This window comes from Oncorhynchus gorbuscha, linkage group LG01 (assembly GCF_021184085.1).
Source record: "Oncorhynchus gorbuscha isolate QuinsamMale2020 ecotype Even-year linkage group LG01, OgorEven_v1.0, whole genome shotgun sequence".
In the NCBI taxonomy this organism is placed as follows: Eukaryota; Metazoa; Chordata; class Actinopteri; order Salmoniformes; family Salmonidae; genus Oncorhynchus; species Oncorhynchus gorbuscha.
Genome location: NC_060173.1, coordinates 54,468,465 through 54,482,167, shown reverse-complemented (window position 1 = coordinate 54,482,167; position 13,703 = coordinate 54,468,465).

Here is a 13,703-nt window from a genome sequence, read left to right as displayed (position 1 = left end):
TTGAAAACAGTCTGACATCTTAGATGCACACTCCAGTTCTTATTATACCTCAGTGGCCGGAACCCAGTGTAAATCAGTGATGCTGAGCAACACATCCAGCCAATCAAATTCCTTGCCTGGGCGGAGCTCCGAAGGTGCTCACCAGATTAGTGCCCAAGGCACAACAGTCCGTAAGGACAAAAAAAATAAAAAAAATAAAACAAGCACGGGTAACAAAACATTTTGGAATGTTTGCAGCGCGTGGGTTTTCAAGATGAGCTAAAGCTGCAGCAAAAGGGGAGAAATGGTCTACAATGCTGGCTATATCACAATCTTTTATTTTTATGTTTCTGAAGTGATATTTGGCAATAAAGGCTAGCATCAGGGACAAGAAGTAGCTAGGCATAATGAAGTTTGTTTTGAGAAAAGTCAGCTAACCTTGTAAACTACCTATGTATAACTAACTAGCTAGCTAAGTTAGTTAAATTTCTATCAAGATTATAAATCCAACAAAATGTTCATGAATATTATTATTTCTTATGAGCCTAAGACGTTTGGGGGGGGGGTCATACCATGGATCATTTAGCTACAAAACTACCTCCATACTACCATACATTTTTTAAACGGTTACCTTCAGACGAGTCATGTGATACTTGTGGGGTTCGTAGAGCAAAACGGAGAACACGATCATTCAGAAGCTATAGACGTTTTCGCAAGAAGACTGATTTTCGGGATGTCTCATGGTCTGACAAACACCGCTGTAACTTGGCCACCTTCCACCGAGATGCGGCCACCATATGTGATTACGGTGGATTGAGACGCAGCCCATGGAAGAAAACATCTCTAGTTTAAATTGACGGATTTTGATGGGGATTTATTCATTATGTTACTTAGATTGACGCGTCGGTGCGTCAATAGATTCTATTATTGACCTTAAAGGTTAGCCGTGTTAGCCCAGTCACTAGCTTATCCAGGATCAGTGATACATAGAGAAACCATGTATTGTCTATGGGAATAACTGCAATCATTTTCCAAGCAACATTGCTGAAATTAATTAAATAAAATGCTCATAAAATGCTACCTGTAATGCTTATCTCCTGTAGCCAGATTGTCATCTTATTTTCATACTGTACCTAACTTACAAGGGTTGGATTTGCACTAAACCATTTTATATGTCAGCACTTATAAAGCCATGTACAAAAATCATACATTGTCTACTGGTATCATATTCAATTTAGAACATATATCTCAACATATAAACAATGTGTGAGTTTAGCTATTCTCTGCTTCAGATGACAGAAGGCCAGTAATGCCATCATGCTGTAGGCCTATGGCTGCATTGGGGATGCATGCCATATGATAAGCTGCTCAATTGATTCACATAGCTGATATACTGAGAGAGAGAGAGCGTGACAATCAAATAAATCAGATTGAAGATCTTACAACTAGACAAAAAGGAAATGTTCATTTGAGAATGAACAGAGACATATAGGTTGGTGGAAGTTATCCAACTATGTAGGTGTTATGTTGAATATAATAAACTACATTTATCAATCTGACTCCAATATTATGTGGAGAAAAAAATACAAAAGGCCCTGTACATCTCTGAAAGAATCTAGTCAATGAAGTGAGCCTTATATCTCACCTCTCATTATGACTACGATGAACATGTTTCCAACTATCATCGTTACGCAATTATTAAGAGGCTGGACACAAATAGATAATCCTGGCGACCAATGTTCTAGCATTCATTTATTGAGGCATATGTAGTGTATATAACAACTACCAATAGACCTACTAAGTGTATAATCAAATAATTACTCTAATTTGAGGAATGCATTTACTCAATTCAACTAATATAGTTTATTGGTCATGAAAGAATTAACTCAAAAAATTACAGTGTACATGATATATTTCAGCCTACTTAGAGTAAATTACTATCACCAATAGGCTAACACTTTACGTGGTTACACTTACACGTGTCTTCAGTTCTGAATAATCTCTAAGAACTACAATACCGTTTAAAAGTTTGGGGTCACTTAGACTTTGTCCATTAAAATAACATCAAATTGATCAGAAATACAGTGTATATATTGTTAATGTTGTAAATGACTATTGTAGCTGGAAACTGCAGATTTTTTTATGGAATATCTACATAGGCGTACAGAGGCCCATTATCAGTAATCATCACGCCGGGGTTCCAAATGGCACGTTATGTTAGCTAATCCAAGTGAATCATTTTACAAGGCTAATTGATCATTAGAAAACCATTTGCAATCATGTTAGCACAGCTGTAAACTGTTGTTCTGATTAAAGAAGCAATAAAACTGTCCATCTTCAGACTATTTGAGTATCTGGAGCACCTATCCCCTCTGCAACTGATATTTTTGAATTTGGTTGTCATATTGGCAGGTTTTCTAGTGACAAACTATTTAGCTAGCTTCTAGCCTAGTGGTTGATATGCAATTTAATCTCCTCGTAATTAACAGTCAGTGTTGATGAGTGTCTTGACGAGAAGGCAAACTTTTGCCAGGCAAAATCGGGCATTATCATCTCATTATTATGGATGTATCCAAATATCCTAGGGCTCTTGAGTGGTGCAGCAGTCTAAGGCAGTGCACCTCAGTGCTAGAAGTATCACTACAGACCCTGGTTCGATTCCAGGCTGTATCCAACTGGCTGTGATTTGGAGTCCCATAGGGTGGGACACAATTGGCCCAGCGTCATCTGGGTTAAGGTTTGGTCGGGGTAGGCCATCATTGTAAATAAGAATTTGTTCTTAACGGATTTGCCTAGTTAAAGAAAGATTAAATAAAATACAAAATAAATGTCAATAGATAAGATACTTTTCTGTTATTGTGGCTGCAGAGATTGTGACTGTGTTAGCGCTACCTAAATGGCTCGCTAGCAAGCAAGGGATAAGAACGTTGCCAACGAGCATGGCAACGGAACAAAAATGAACGACTAGGTCGCATCTCTAGCAACCTAAATATGAGAAAGCATGAATTTGCTTATATAAATGAAAATATCAACACAATATGTATATATTTCTACCAGTAAATATGTGCTTAGTATTGTTTACTTTGGCAACCGTGGTAAAAGCGGGATAAACTGCTTAAACTGAATAAATTTTGCTGTTATTCTGGATGTGAGGTAGTGACTTTGTAGCCATAGCTAGTTGGCTAGCTAGCAGCATGCAAGGGACAAGAACCTTGCCAGCGAGCATGGCAACGGAAAATATAGAACGAACAACTAGGTTGTGACTGTGTTAGTGTTACCTAGCTGGCTAGTTAGCAAGCAATGGATAAGAATGTTGCCAACAAGCATGGCAACGGAACATAAAGAACAAACAACTGGGTCAGGTCCATAAATATCATAAATATCTAACTAATTCTCTAGAAACCAAAAGATGAGAAAGTATGAATTCTCTTATATTATTTTTTAATTTTCACTTGTAAATGTGTGCTTTAATATTGTTATCTTTGGCAACTATAAGCAAGATAATCGCCTCCGCTCTGTAAATTACCTTGGAAAAATTAACTCCGCTGCGTCAGTCATTATTTCCAAGGTAAAATAAAGAACATCGTTGTTTATCCCTTACTTTTTTTTCTCTGTCCTGAGTTTTCCCTCTCTAGGGACTGGAAGTGGTGAATCTTTTCATATATGTCCTCCCACAAAATTACCTGCCCTATCCAGTACAGTAGCCTACACTCTCCCTTTACTAATAATAATAAATAATTTATCATTTTAAAATGTATTTATTTACTTGAATAGGTTCTCACACTGCCTCTTTTTTGGGGGGGGGGCCTTACAAAAACAAAATAATGGGCAATCTTCACTATTTTCGGTGGTGGCAAAACGCAGCCAGCAGCCATGTGGACAAATGGAAACAATTTTTAAAAATGTGTTTGTCACTAGAGCGGTTTAGAATGTGTTGTGACATTTGAATTGACCTGCGTAATCCTGTTTCAATTTTATTATTTATTAATTTTATTTTTTACCCGTTTTTCTCCCCAATTTCATGATATCCAATTGGTAGTTAGTCTTCTCTCATCGCTGAAACTCCCGTGTGGACTCGGGAGATGCGAAGGTCGAAAGCCATGTGTCCTCCAAAACACAACCAATCTGCACTGCTTCTTGACACAATGCCCACTTAACCCAGAAGAAATGTGCATCTGGCAACCGTGTCAGCGTGCACTGCACCCGGCCCGCCACAGGAGTCGGTTGTGTGTGATTGGACAAGAACATCCCTGCAGGCCAAGCCCTCCCCTAGCCCAGATGATGCTGGGCCGATTGTGCGCCGCCCCATGGGTCTCCCGGTCGCGGTCGGCTGTGACAGAGCCTGGACTCGAACCCAGAGACTCTAGTGGCACAGCTAGCATTGCGATGCAATGCCTTAGACCACTGCGCCACTCAGGAGGCCCTATCCTGTTTCAACTTCAATAAATATAAAATCGCAGACTGTCTAGCACTTGAAACTTGCAACTACACAACAACTACCCGGACGGGAAACAGTGACGCACATAACATACAGCACCACTTCTACGGGTGTGTGTGTGTGTGAGTGTGGGGGGGTTGTTGGAATATAACAAACAAAATATTACCGTGGACCATTCAGGTCATTTTTGCAATACAAAATCATCCAGATGACCGACGGAGGCATGACAAAGACATAATTTTGGAGATATGGCAACCCCAATCAAATCGCCACACCCAGTCAAAGACTGGTGGGTGAAAAAATATCCATGGATCAAAAAACACTGCATCAGCAAGTTAGAATCCCATAACAGCTTCTCTGTAAATCTCTCAAGGAAGGGCTGTACAAAAACACTGTCCTGACAGCACATAACCCATACTCCCCACCTCTGTCCTCTCAGCGGTGCTGAGTACAGACTGCGCAAGAGAGCTCGAGGACACATTCAAGAGATAACGGATAAAATGGGAAGGCGTCGACCACGATTCTGCCGCACAAATATCCTCCACTCCCACACCTCTAAAGACAGCCACAGAGGCTGCAACTCTGCGTGTGGAATGAGCCCTAACGCCAGAAGGCAAGGGGTGCCCTGCAGTTCCGTGCAATACCATCAAAGCTAGTGAGGTAAACACTGCTTAGAAAGTTGCTTTCCAAGTGCTGCAGCACTGTGGCATACAAACAGCTGAAGGTGATAATCAAATTGGTGCCGTACGCTCCACATAGCATCTGTTCCTCGATCTCCTCAATGTGAGGAGGTGAAGAGAAAGCCCACAACTCCAAAGTCTGATCTGTAGGGGCTCTTGATAATCTTAGGCTAAAAAGCCAGATTAGGACGTACCACTGCTCTGCTCAGGTCGCCATTGATGGTGAGACAGTTGGGTTGCGTTGACAGAGAGCACAAATCATTGTCACGCTTAGCGAAGGTCAGGGCAAGTAACAACGCCGTTTTAATAGACATCTTAAAAGGAATCTGATCCAAGGGCTCGAATGGCAGCTCACAGAGCGCATCGAGTACCAATGTAAAATGCCACTGTGGAACTGTGGTTCGAGTTGCCGGTCTCAGTTGCTGCATTCCCCAAAGGAAATGTTTGACGAGAAGATGGCTGAAAGCAAACACCCTACCGAAACCCTCATGACAAGCTGAAATCGCTGAGGCGTACACATTCATACGGCGAACGTTGTTTGTCAAACAGGAACTGTAAGATTGAGAGAATCGTTTCCACCTGGCAACAAGCCGGTGGACCCCTCAAGACATGAGGTCTGCTACCTCATTGAGGCAGCCTTGGATATGATAGGCTGTCAATGAGCGGAGGTGCCCGTGCGCCCACAACCATAGTCTCTCTGCCAGCAGGTGGAGCTCAGAAGACCTGACCCCTCCTTGTCGATTGATGTATGACACTGTTGTACGGTTGTCTGACCAGACTTAACACATCGCGACCCTGAAGCCTGTGAGAAAAATGTATCAGAACTAACAGCACAGTCTCTAGCTGTAGGAGATGTGGCGTGCCAACGGAGACCACATTATCCACTGCTCGAGTCTGGCATACCCCCCCCCAGTCAGTCAGAGAAGCATCTGTAGAGACTGGAATGTGAGAAGAGACTCTTCCCATCGGTACACCGGGTGTGAGAGTACACACTGGTCTCTTCAAATGGTTCATGTCCGCTCTAAGCACTCTCAATGATGTCCCTGTTATGAATTATGTCATCAGCCCACACTGTAGTCCCGTTGTGGCTGCTACACATGCGCAGGCTACAACGATGGTTTGCCCAGCTGCGCCTAGTTACCATGCACAATGTATGGAACCGCATGAGAGCAGAGAGAAGGGGCCTCTCTTCTGGAGTCCAAAAGTCGTGCCAACATTGCCGAAGTGTCTAGCTGAAGTCCCAAGTAGACAATCCGCTGAGTTGGGAAATGGCATGCTCTTTTCCCAAATCACTGTGAAACCTAGTGAGATGCATCACCAGTCTCATCTTGTGTGTGATTGCCAGGTCTACTGACTGGGCGAGAACCAACAGTTTGTCCAAATATGCCAGGACTCTGACTCCTTAGCAACCCAATAGCTCTATAGCTGCCTCCACACATTTGGCAAAGGTTAGAGGGGCCTGATAGTAACCAAATGGCTATTGCCTGGAAGGCATAGAGGAGAAACGTCCTGTGGCGTGGTGTCACCGGCCCATTAAAATACGCATCCTTCAGGTCTACACTCATGCAAAAGTTGTTTAGGTGGATACATTCCAGCAGACATTTTTTTTCATGAGCATATGAAAGGGTGGTTTGGTCATGCTCTCATTCAGGCTGCCTCAAGCTCCTTGTCTTTTTTGGAACCACGAAGTACTTTTGGTCTTGGGCCGAACGCTGGGGCAGGACAGCCCCCACAACTGAGGCGTCAATCTCCACCACGAACTGCCGGGACGAATCCGGATGGATTAGGATGGTCCCCAGTGAATTGGTGCTTGAGGTCCAAGAAAGAAGAAAGAAAGAAAGTCTGGTTTACAGCTGTAGACCACGTAAACGGGACCTTAGGAGAGGTGAACGCTGATGGGTGGGGAAGCCCGGGTGCTGTAGCCCCAGGTAGAAATTGGCGAACCCCAGGAAGTGTTGCAGCTGTCCTCTTGAGGTGGGTTGCAGCCAATCCACCACCGCTCTCACCTTTTCAATATCCATCTGTATGTTGCCTGCAGCTATGATGTACCCAAGGAGATGATGCAGCGATGGAATTCACATTTTTCCGCTTTGATGAAAAGCTGGTCCTCCAGAAGACGCTGGAGAATATGTTCTTGAGCCGAGTGGAAAAGACAAGGAAGTCATCAAGCTAGACGAATACGAACCGGTTCAACATGTCCTGGAACAGGGCCTGGAACACAGCAGGAGCATTGGTCAGTCCGAATGGCATCACCAGGTATTCGTAGTACTTCGTAGCCATGTTAAAGGCGGTCTTCCACTCATCCCCTCCTGGATCCGTACCAGATGGTGGGCGTTCCAGAGGGCAAACTTAGCCCCCTGGAGAGGCTCGAAATCCGAGGCAATTAGTGGAAGTGGGTAATGTTTTTTAACTGTGATGTCATTCAGGCCCCCTTTAGTCGATACACGGACGCAGGGTTTTTTCCTACTTCTCCACAAAGAAGAACCTTGCACCGGCAGGGGAGGAAGAAGGATGGATACCCCCTGCAGCAAGGGAGTGTTCAATATAGGTCTCCATCGCCTTGGTCTCTGGCCCTGACAGGGAATAAAGCCGCCCCCCAAGGCGGTGTAGTGCCCAGGAGAAGGTCGATGGTGAAGGAAGCGAGGTGGGACTGGCTTTGTTGAAAACCTCCCGTAGGTTTGGTAAGACAAGACGAACTGGCAAAAGACAGAACACAGGTATAAATACACAGGCGATAATGGGGCAGATGGGAGACACCTGGAGGGGGGTGGAGACAAGCACAAAGACAGGTGAAACAGATCAGGGTGTGACAAAAACATGCCAAACAAAAATGGGAGGAAGACCTGGGAGACATTATTGATGATGAATGGGTACAGATATATTTGAATGCCCAGTCATGTTCATATAAATCACAGACATAAATTACTGCACTTTAAGACCATCCATAGAACATACTATATGCCAATGAAAATGAATATCATGCACTCAGAAATGTAATTCCACTGCTGGAGGTGTAAAACAAAAAAAGGGATATATTTGCATATGTTATGATCTTGTGAAGGCTGGTTGAATTATGGCAAAGAATGTTATTTTATCTCAGGGGGTATTTCTCCCTTTTCTGTTTTTGTTTGCTTGTAAATGCTGATACTGGAAACTGTTAACAGATGAAACTGTGTAACAATTACAGCAGCTAAGAAATCCATTGCCATTAATTGGAAGGTTGGTTATCCTCACACAATGTCACACTGGATGGCAGAAATGTCAAGTTATGCATCACTAGATTTGATGTATTACAATTAAGAGTATACTATGCAACTTCCATAAGGTCTGGGTGCCTTATATTAAATATTGTATGACAAAAGGGGTTGGTATTGAACACGTTTTTTTTGTCGAGTAGTCGCAAATATATATATTTTTTCATGGCACACGAGACTCCTGAATGATTTGCGCCTGTTTCAGTGGACTGTAGCTCATAATACACAAGGCATGTCTCTCTCCAGAATGTGCTCTCTCCTGCCATTTCATGGGTATTTATTGTTTCATAACTTCATTGAGTGTAATTGTTTGCTGTGTATCAATTCCCCATTACATACAGTACCTTCAGAAAGTATTCAGACCCCTTGACTTTATCCACATTGTGTTAGGTTACTGCCCTATTCTAAAATGGATACATTAAAAATAAATTTGCAAAAATTCTAAAAAAACTGTTTGTTTTCTAATTATGGGGTACAGTGTGTAGATTGAGGATTAAATTTTTTTTATTTTTAGAATAAGGCTGTAACGTAACAAAATGTGGAAAATGTGAAGGGGTCTGAATACTTTCCCGAATGCACTGTATATCATTGTCCTTAGCTCTGATGCACCTCTTTTGTCTCTGTCTGTCGGACGACAGCCGAGTGAACAGTCCGTGGCTCGGGTGGTTGAGGTCCTTAATGATCTTCTTGGCCTTCCTTTGAACACCGCGTGCTGTATATGCGTTGGGCGGTGATGCGTTGGACTCTCTGCACCACACTCTGGAGAGACATGCGGTTGAGGGCGTAGCAACATGCACTCACAATCTATTGGTTGCTCTTTCTACAACTGTTTTAACCAATCACACCGTGTTTGTATTTGCATATTCTTTGCAATTGGTCCTCCAAGTCCTCCTTTGTCCTTCAAGTGTTGCTGATGTCATGCAGGTGAAAGAGGACCCAAAAGCGACTTAACAGAAACAGAGTTTATTTAAGTCCAAACAGGGAATAACAGAAATCCTCTAGACTTGTAGAGGGGAAATAACTGGAGAAGCGGCCACAGACTGCAGGTCGCTTCGGGTAGGCGCAGGCCGTAGTCGACAGAGACACCTGCTCACACGCGGCATCTGATGAAGGCAAAAAAACACGACAGGACAGGGCGATACACAATCACAGCAAAAACACGACAGGACAGGGCGAAACGCAATCACAGCATGGTGAATACAATACAAGGAACCGACGGGACAGGAACGGATCACAAAGGAATAAATAGGGACTCTAATCAGGGGAAAGGATCGGGAACAGGTGTGGGAAGACTAAATGATGATTAGGGGAATAGGAACAGCTGGGAGCAGGAACGGAACGATAGAGAGAAGAGAGAGCGAGAGAGTGAGAGAGGGAGGGGGAGAGAGAGGGATAGAAGGAGGGAAAGAACCAAATAAGACCAGCAGAGGGAAACGAATAGCATGGGGAGCACAGGGACAAGACATGATAATAAATGACAAACATGACAGTACCCCCCACTCACCGAGCGCCTCCTGGCGCACTCGAGGAGGAATCCTGGCGGCAACGGAGGAAATCATCGATGAGTGAACGGTCCAGCACGTCCCGAGACGGAACCCAACTCCTCTCCTCAGGACCGTAACCCTCCCAATCCACTAGGTATTGGTGACCCCGTCCCCGAGAACGCATGTCCATGATCTTATGTACCTTGTAAATAGGTGCGCTCTCGACAAGGACGGGAGGGGGGAGGGAAGACGAACGGGGGTGCGAAGAAAGGGCTTAACACAGGAGACATGGAAGACAGGATGGACGCGACGAAGATGTCGCGGAAGAAGCAGTCGCACAGCGACAGGATTGACGACCTGGGAGACACGGAACGGACCAATGAACCGCGGAGTCAACTTACGAGAAGCTGTCGTAAGAGGAAGGTTGCGAGTGGAAAGCCACACTCTCTGGCCGCAACAATACCTTGGACTCTTAATCCTGCGTTTATTGGCGGCTCTCACCGTCTGTGCCCTGTAACGGCAAAGTGCAGACCTCACCCTCCTCCAGGTGCGCTCACAACGTTGGACAAACGCTTGAGCGGAGGGAACGCTGGACTCGGCAAGCTGGGATGAGAACAGAGGAGGCTGGTAACCCAGACTACTCTGAAACGGAGATAACCCGGTAGCAGACGAAGGAAGTGAATTGTGAGCGTATTCTGCCCAGGGGAGCTGTTCTGCCCAAGACGCAGGGTTTCTGAAAGAAAGGCTGCGTAGTATGCGACCAATCGTCTGATTGGCCCTCTCTGCTTGACCGTTAGACTGGGGATGAAACCCGGAAGAGAGACTGACGGACGCACCAATCAAACGACAGAACTCCCTCCAAAACTGTGACGTGAATTGCGGGCCTCTGTCTGAAACGGCGTCTAACGGGAGGCCATGAATTCTGAATACATTCTCAATAATGATTTGTGCCGTCTCCTTAGCGGAAGGAAGTTTAGCGAGGGGAATGAAATGTGCCGCCTTAGAGAACCTATCGACAACCGTCAGAATCACAGTCTTCCCCGCAGACAAAGGCAGACCGGTAATGAAGTCTAAGGCAATGTGAGACCATGGTCGAGAAGGAATGGGGAGCGGTCTGAGACGACCGGCAGGAGGAGAGTTACCCGACTTAGTCTGCGCGCAGTCCGAACAAGCAGCCACGAAACGGCGCGTGTCACGCTCCTGAGTCGGCCACCAAAAGCGCTGGCGAATAGACGCAAGAGTGCCTCGAACACCGGGATGACCAGCTAACTTGGCAGAGTGAGCCCACTGAAGAACAGCCAGACGAGTGGAAACAGGAACGAAAAGGAGGTTACTAGGACAAGCGCGCGGCGACGCAGTGTGCGTGAGTGCTTGCTTAACCTGTCTTTCAATTCCCCAGACTGTTAACCCGACAACACGCCCATAAGGAAGAATCCCCTCGGGATCAGTAGAAGCCACAGAAGAACTAAACAGACGGGATAAGGCATCAGGCTTGGTGTTCTTGCTACCCGGACGGTAAGAAATCACAAACTCGAAACGAGCGAAAAACAACGCCCAACGAGCTTGACGGGCATTAAGTCGTTTGGCAGAACGGATGTACTCAAGGTTCTTATGGTCTGTCCAAACGACAAAAGGAACGGTCGCCCCCTCCAACCACTGTCGCCATTCGCCTAGGGCTAAGCGGATGGCGAGCAGTTCACGGTTACCCACATCATAGTTGCGCTCAGATGGCGACAGGCGATGAGAAAAATAAGCGCAAGGATGAACCTTATCGTCAGACTGGAAGCGCTGGGATAGAATGGCTCCCACGCCTACCTCTGAAGCGTCAACCTCGACAATGAATTGTCTAGTGACGTCAGGAGTAACGAGGATAGGAGCGGACGTAAAACGTTCTTTTAGAAGATCAAAAGCTCCCTGGGCGGAACCGGACCACTTAAAACACGTCTTGACAGAAGTAAGAGCTGTGAGAGGGGCAGCAACTTGACCGAAATTACGAATGAAACGCCGATAGAAATTAGCGAAACCTAAAAAGCGCTGCAACTCGACACGTGACCTTGGAACGGGCCAATCACTGACAGCTTGGACCTTAGCGGAATCCATCTGAATGCCTTCAGCGGAAATAACGGAACCGAGAAAAGTAACGGAGGAGACATGAAAAGAGCACTTCTCAGCCTTTACGTAGAGACAATTCTCTAAAAGGCGCTGTAGAACACGTCGAACGTGCTGAACATGAATCTCGAGTGACGGAGAAAAAATCAGGATATCGTCAAGATAGACAAAAACAAAAATGTTCAGCATGTCTCTCAGAACATCATTAACTAATGCCTGAAAAACAGCTGGCGCATTGGCGAGACCGAACGGCAGAACCCGGTACTCAAAATGCCCTAACGGAGTGTTAAACGCCGTTTTCCACTCGTCCCCCTCTCTGATGCGCACGAGATGGTAAGCGTTACGAAGGTCCAACTTAGTAAAGCACCTGGCTCCCTGCAGAATCTCGAAGGCTGATGACATAAGGGGAAGCGGATAACGATTCTTAACCGTTATGTCATTCAGCCCTCGATAATCCACGCAGGGGCGCAGAGTACCGTCCTTCTTCTTAACAAAAAGAACCCCGCCCCGGCCGGAGAAGAAGAAGGCACTATGGTACCGGCGTCAAGAGACACAGACAAATAATCCTCGAGAGCCTTACGTTCGGGAGCCGACAGAGAGTATAGTCTACCTCGAGGAGGAGTGGTCCCCGGAAGGAGATCAATACTACAATCATACGACCGGTGAGGAGGAAGGGAGTTGGCTCGGGACCGACTGAAGACCGTGCGCAGATCATGATATTCCTCCGGCACTCCTGTCAAATCGCCAGGTTCCTCCTGAGAAGTAGGGACAGAAGAAACGGGAGGGATGGCAGACATTAAACACTTCACATGACAAGAAACGTTCCAGGATAGGATAGAATTACTAGACCAATTAATAGAAGGATTATGACATACTAGCCAGGGATGACCCAAAACAACAGGTGTAAACGGTGAACGGAAAATCAAAAAAGAAATAGTCTCACTGTGGTTACCAGATACTGTGAGGGTTAAAGGTAGTGTCTCAAATCTGATACTGGGAAGATGACTACCATCTAAGGCGAACATGGGCGTAGGCTTATCTAACTCTCTGAAAGGAATGTCATGTTTCCGAACCCATGCTTCGTCCATGAAACAACCCTCCGCCCCAGAGTCTATCAAGGCACTACATGTAGCACCCGAACCGGTCCAGCGTAGGTGGACCGACAAAGTAGTACAGGACCTTGATGGAGAGACTTGAGTAGTTGCGCTCACCTGTAGCCCTCCGCTTACAGATGAGCTCTGGCTTTTACTGGACATGAATTAACAAAATGTCCAGCAACTCCGCAATAGAGGCACAGGCGGTTGGTGATCCTCCGTTCCCTCTCCTTATTCGAGATGCGAATCCCTCCCAGCTGCATGGGCTCAGTCTCAAAGCCAGAGGAGGGAGATGGTTGCGATGCGGAGCAGGGAAACACCGTTGATGCGAGCTCTCTTCCACGAGCCCGGTGACGAAGATCTACCCGTCGTTCTATGCGGATGGCGAGAGCAATCAAAGAGTCCACATCTGAAGGAACCTCCCGGGAGAGAATCTCATCCTTAACCACTGCGTGGAGTCCCTCCAGAAAACGAGCGAGCAGCGCCGGCTCGTTCCACTCACTAGAGGCAGCAAGAGTGCGAAACTCAATGGAATAATCCGTTATGGACCGTTCACCTTGGCATAAGGAAGCCAGGGCCCTAGAAGCCTCCCCACCAAAAACTGAACGGTCAAAAACCCGAATCATCTCCTCTTTAAAGTTCTGGAATTTGTTAGAGCAATCAGC